Raw genomic sequence first — 7712 nt, 5'->3', positions numbered from 1 at the left:
CACCTGTAACTACAACACCTGTAACTACAACACCTGTAACTACAACACCTCTAACTACAGCACCTCTAACTACAACACCTGTAACTACAACACCTGTAAATACAACACCTCTAACTACAACACCTGTAACTACAACACCTGTAACTACAACACCTCTATCTACAGCACCTCTAACTACAACACCTGTAACTACAACACCTCTAACTACAACACCTCTAACTACAACACCTGTAACTACAGCACCTCTAACTACAACACCTGTAAATACAACACCTCTAACTACAACACCTCTAACTACAACACCTGTAACTACAGCACCTCTAACTACAACACCTGTAAATACAACACCTCTAACTACAACACCTCTAACTACAACACCTGTAACTACAACACCTGTAAATACAACACCTCTAACTACAACACCTCTAACTACAACACCTGTAACTACAGCACCTCTAACTACAACACCTCTAACTACAACACCTCTAACTACAACACCTGTAACTACAGCACCTCTAACTACAACACCTCTAACTACAACACCTCTAACTACAACACCTGTAACTACAGCACCTCTAACTACAACACCTCTAACTACAACACCTCTAACTACAACACCTGTAACTACAGCACCTCTAACTACAACACCTGTAAATACAACACCTCTAACTACAACACCTCTAACTACAACACCTCTAACTACAACACCTGTAAATACAACACATCTAACTACAACACCTCTAACTACAACACCTGTAAATACAACACCTCTAACTACAACACCTCTAACTACAACACCTCTAACTACAGCACCTCTAACTACAGCACCTGTAACTACAACACCTCTAACTACAACACCTCTAACTACAACACCTGTTACTACAACACCTCTATCTACAACAGCTCTAACTACAACACCTGTAACTACAACACCTGTAACTACAACACCTCTAACTACAACACCTGTAAATACAACACCTGTAACTACAACACCTGTAACTACAGCACCTCTAACTACAATACCTGTAACAACAACACCTGTAACTACAACACCTGTAAATACAACACCTCTAACTACAGCACCTCTAACTACAACACCTGTAACTACAACACCTGTAACTACAACACCCGTAACAACAACACCTCTAACTACAACACCTGTAACTACAGCACCTGTAACTACAACACCTCTAACTACAACACCTCTAACTACATCTCTAACTACAACACCTGTAACTACAGCACCTCTAACTACAACACCTGTAACTACAGCACCTCTAACTACAACACCTGTAACTACAACACCTCTAACTACAACACCTGTAAATACAACACCTCTAACTACAACACCTGTAACTACAACACCTGTAAATACAACACCTCTAACTACAGCACCTCTAACTACAACACCTGTAACTACAACACCTGTAACAACAACAGCTCTAACTACAACACCTGTAACTACAACACCTCTAACTACAACACCTCTAACTACAGCACCTCTAACTACAGCACCTCTAACTACAACACCTGTAACTACAGCACCTCTAACTACAACACCTGTAAATACAACACCTCTAACTACAACACCTCTAACTACAACACCTGTAACTACAGCACCTCTAACTACAACACCTCTAACTACAACACCTGTAACTACAACACCTCTAACTACAACACCTGTAACTACAGCACCTCTAACTACAATACCTGTAACAACAACACCTGTAACTACAACACCTGTAACTACAACACCTGTAACTACAACACCTCTAACTACAACACCTCTAACTACATCTCTAACTACAACACCTCTAACTACAACACCTAATTACAGCACCTCTAACTACAGCACCTGTAAATACAACACTTGTAACAACACCTGTAAATACAACACCTGTAACTACAGCACCTGTAACTACAACACCTGTAAATACAGCAGCTCTAACTACAACACCTGTAATTACAACACCTCTAACTACAACACCTGTAACTACAGCACCTCTAACTACAACACCTGTAACAACAACAGCTCTAACTACAACACCTGTAACTACAACACCTGTAACTACAACACCTCTAACTACAACACCTCTAACTACATCTCTAACTACAACACCTCTAACTACAACACCTCTAACTACAGCACCTCTAACTACAATACCTGTAACTACAACACCTCTAACTACAACACCTGTAACTACAACACCTGTAAATACAACACCTCTAACTACAGCACCTCTAACTACAACACCTGTAACTACAACACCTGTAACAACAACACCTCTAACTACAACACCTGTAACTACAGCACCTGTAACTACAACACCTCTAACTACAACACCTCTAACTACATCTCTAACTACAACACCTGTAAATACAACACCTCTAACTACAACACCTCTAACTACAACACCTCTAACTACATCTCTAACTACAACACCTGTAACTACAGCACCTCTAACTACAACACCTGTAACTACAACACCTGTAAATACAACACCTCTAACTACAACACCTGTAACCACAGCACCTCTAACTACAACACCTGTAACTACAACACCTGTAAATACAACACCTCTAACTACAATACCTGTAACAACAACACCTGTAACTACAACACCTGTAACTACAACACCTGTAACTACAGCACCTCTAACTACAACACCTGTAACTACAACACCTGTAACAACAACAGCTCTAACTACAACACCTGTAACTACAGCACCTCTAACTACAACACCTGTAACTACAGCACCTCTAACTACAACACCTGTAACTACAACACCTCTAACTACAGCACCTCTAACTACAACACCTGTAACTACAACACCTGTAACTACAGCACCTCTAACTACATCTCTAACTACAATACCTGTAACTACAACACCTGTAACTACAACACCTGTAAATACAACACCTGTAACTACAACACCTGTAACTACAACACCTGTAACTACAACACCTAATTACAGCACCTCTAACTACAGCACCTGTAAATACAACACTTGTAACAACACCTGTAAATACAACACCTGTAACTACAGCACCTGTAACTACAACACCTGTAAATACAGCAGCTCTAACTACAACACCTGTAATTACAACACCTCTAACTACAACACCTGTAACTACAACACCTCTAACTACAGCACCTCTAACTACAACACCTGTAAATACAACACCTGTAACAACAGCTCTAACTACAACACCTGTAACTACAACACCTCTAACTACAATACCTGTAAATACAACACCTGTAACTACAGCACCTCTAACTACAACACCTCTAACTACAACACCTGTAACTACAACACCTGTAACAACAACAGCTCTAACTACAACACCTGTAACTACAACACCTGTAACTACAACACCTGTAACAACAACAGCTCTAACTACAACACCTGTAACTACAACACCTCTAACTACAACACCTGTAACTACAACACCTCTAACTACAACACCTGTAACTATAACACCTCTAACGACAACACCTGTAAATACAACACCTGTAACAACACCTCTAACTACAGCACCTGTTACTACAACACCTCTAACTACAACACCTGTAACAACAACAGCTCTAACTACAACACCTCTAACTACAACACCTGTAACTACAACACCTGTAACTACAACACCTGTAACAACAACACCTCTAACTACAGCACCTCTAACTACATCACCTGTTACTACAACACCTCTAACTACAGCACCTGTTACTACAACACCTCTAACTACAACACCTGTTACTACAACACCTGTTACTACAACACCTGTGACTACAACAACTGTAACTACAGCACCTGTTACTACAACACCTGTTACTACAACAACTGTAACTACAACAGCTGTAACTACAGCACCTGTTACTACAACACCTGTAACTACAACAACTGTAACTACAACAACTGTAACTACAGCACCTGTTACTACAACACCTGTAACTACAACACCTGTAACTACAGCACCTGTTACTACAACACCTGTAACTACAACAACTGTAACTACAACAACTGTAACTACAGCACCTCTAACTACAGCACCTGTTACTACAACTGTAACTACAACAACTACAGCACCTCTAGTTACAGCACTTAATAATTTATACACTTAAACTGTAAATAATAAAATGATAGAGAGTAATCTGAATAAAAGTTCTGTATATATGTGTTTTTAGAGGTCATAAAGGTCAGCATTTAATACTCAACAAACATTTAATAAGGATATTGGACATTCACGAGGTTTGGTAGTATAAGAGGGGTGTAAATGCTTAAAAGCTAACAGATTTCTTTTGTTGTTCCCAAACAATAGGCGTTTATTATTTTAAATCCTTGTAGTAAATTTATTCGTAAGTCAATCGTAGGAGTGTTAGATTAACATTTACACCAGTGTAGCTGACGCAGTTATCTGGAGCAACTCAACAAGAGTACTTTGTAATATCTGTCAGAAAAATGTTCTCATGCTACATCATTATTATGTGGCTAAAATTCCTGCTGATGTAATAAATACAGCATGAAAGTCCAGTTGTTTTGCTTTGTTCTGTGTAAATTCAGGAATGTTGGCTTGTGACTGTATAAATGACTCAGTTCCTTTTCTTTCTGCATTTTTTCTCATTTCATAACGTCAGCTCTCTGTGAGCTTTAACATTTTTTTGGTTTGAGTTTTGTGTGCCTCACTGAATGCTAAATGAGCTGTATTGTGCGTGTGCTTTGCCCATTATGATTTTATCAACATATTCACTTTAGTTCAAAATAAATATAAAACATTGCTAATCTGATGGCTGAATGTGGCAAAAAACTTTAACACTTAGTAACATTAGAAGATGAGCAAAGCCATTATACATCTAAAAGACTGTGCATTTTATATTATTTTAACAAGCATTATGTTTCTAAATGTGGGGAAGATACAAAATGCTGAGGAACATTACAAACACTTTTTCTCACTGGGTGAGGATTTGCTTCAGTTTTGTAAAAACTGTACATTTTATCTCTACAAAACGTGTCAACAAGTGCCTTAGGTGTTGGAAAGACACTAAACAAATGAAATAGATATATAACTGTATATATAACTGTATCGAACTATGTTCGATGTATTATCACATCAAACAGACAGATGTTTACATGTTATTGCTGATTTTTACTATTGTTCAGAAATTACACTACTGTAACGTGCAAGCAGCGGAGCAATCCTGGTGACTGCAGTTCACACATCGACCACAGGGGGCCAGCAAATCTCACATACTGTTTTTATTTTGAATTTTTTTTAACTTAACGCATTCGTTTATAATAAAGTTCTTTAAAAAAAGATTCCACATGAATCAGTGGAATATCAGTAAATAAAATTTAAATTTTTAATATTTTATTCAATTTTCAAAATTTAGGGCTTTGAACATTCAAAATATTCATTAATATAAAATAATAATAATAATAATAATAATAATAATAATAATAATAATAATAATAATAATAATAATAATAATAATACCACACCACTATGCTATGTAAAAAGACCCTTTATTCCACTTTTAATCCACATTTCTTTATCCCCAAAATACATTTCTACATCAGGTTTGTCTTTTCATTTTTAAAACTCGCATCCATGTCATAAATTATAGTTATTAAAATCTATGTAAATTTGTTTTTAAACAATAAACCCAGACAGAAAGAAAGAAAACAAAGATCATGAGTCAGATTTTCTGTTTTTTTTTTGTTTTTTTTAAAAACACTCTTAAAAAATATATAATTACAGTTCACGTGGACGATGACGAGGCTAAACGGGTGAGGAAAGAAAAAAAAGACAAAAACACTGCAGGAAAAAAGACAGCCATGAGAAAAAAAGAGAAAGAAAAAAGAAAATTCAAAAACTAGAATCCATCTTTATAATATTTTAATGTATTATTTTATAGCTATACAAGATCCTATTTAAATTTCAGAGAAAAAAAATTAGTGACACTTCTGTGGGAAATTCAGGACATTGAGGAGAGCAGATACTAAGCACGCAGTGATGAAGGATCAAGGACGTCGTTACCCAGGGTTACAGGAGGCTGATGAAGACGATACGGGACCGAGAGCCCAGCTAACTCCCTGAGTGTGTGTGTGTGTGTGTGCGTGTGTGAGAGAGAACTAGCAAGACGGGTGCTATGCAGCAGTTTCTACAGATGCAATCAAAAAACTTTTGAAAGTATCGTTTTCCTTCACCTCACAATAAATCTGTTCATTTTAGCCCAAATTATCCAGTTAACTGCTAATCCCCCTGCTTGAGTAAACCAACATCATATCTATTGCACAGTCCCGTACTGACACCGTCGTAAACACCCAGAGAACTGCTTTATAACCAGCTTTTATTTATTTATTTATTTTTAGAAACCTGAAGGAAACCAGTAACTACAGGTTGAGAGGACCGCAATTCCAGCAGTGCCGAAAACCACCAGCACCACCATGAAACAAGTGCCAACCTCTGGGATGATGAAAAACCTCACTAATGAGTTCACACCCCAAAGCGACAGCACACAACGGGCCTCGTGTGTGTAAAAATTCACAAGCAGATTACAAGAAGTGGTTTTTTAGAAGGAGATCGTCTGCATGGTCAGGTCAAACACGTGGCTTAAATATTGTCTTCTTGCGCCCCTTCATTATTTATAAAACCAAATCTTTACCTAGTGTGAGGTTAAGAAGGCGTACAAACTTTCCTCATTAGTCGAGGTGTAAGATCTGTAAGTGCTATTCACCTGCTTAAAAAAAGCAGCGTCCAATCAGCTTGAGTCTGAGTCCATCCATTTTCTATACCCACTATATTCCTAATAAAGGGATCTGCTAATAAAGATCTACTGGATCTGGGCAAAAGACAGGGGTACACCCTGGACAGGTCACCGGTCCATCACAGGACCACACATATAGACAGACAACCACTCACTCCTAGGGGCAATTTAGAATTACCAATCAACCTAATGTACATGTTTTTGGACTGTGGGAGGAAAAGTCCACACAGAAAGTCCCCCGCCTGTTCGAACCCAGGACCTTCTTGCTGTGAGGCAACAGTGCTAACCACTAAGCCACTGTGCTGCCCCTAAAGGGACTTAATAATAATTCTAATTATTATTAAAACCGCTGTATTTTCCAGACTATAAGACACACTCCTAAATATAAGGGAAAATAAACATCAGTATGTTCCTCACTCGTTGTAATATGAACCGTCTGTTAATTTTAACTTTCTTTTGTGCTGTTATTATTAGTGTATTAACTGTATTATTATCTCTCCTGGTTAATATTCTGTAGTTCTGCCTTCTCACTGCACTCCGTCTCTGAACACGACCTCCTGTTGCCTTTAAATTTGGATTAACACGGCACAAGTGTATTAGATTCTAAATTTTAAATATAAATTTGCCTAATTAGCGTTATGTAGCTCATTATGAACCTATGTTGTCCTGAAAGTAGAAACTTGCTAACTGTAGCGTTGCTGCATTGCTAGCTGTCTAACACGAGCTTGCATCAGTGATCTGAGTAAATTTAAAATAAAAAATTTGTAGATAATTCACTTTCTAAATGTATTTTTGACTATTTCAAAAAACAGTTCATTATAACAGTTCATTTGTTGTCTAATTGAATTTTTATTGCTGATGTCGTAATAAGTTTATATTTTATAAATGCCTAAAAAACTAATTTTATATTTATAAAAACTCGCTTTTTACACTTATATACACTATAACA

The sequence above is a fragment of the Hemibagrus wyckioides genome, linkage group LG05 (genome assembly GCF_019097595.1).
Source record: "Hemibagrus wyckioides isolate EC202008001 linkage group LG05, SWU_Hwy_1.0, whole genome shotgun sequence".
NCBI classification, from domain to species: domain Eukaryota; kingdom Metazoa; phylum Chordata; class Actinopteri; order Siluriformes; family Bagridae; genus Hemibagrus; species Hemibagrus wyckioides.
The sequence above is the reverse complement of the archived record's forward strand: the minus strand, read 5'-3'. Positions refer to the sequence as shown.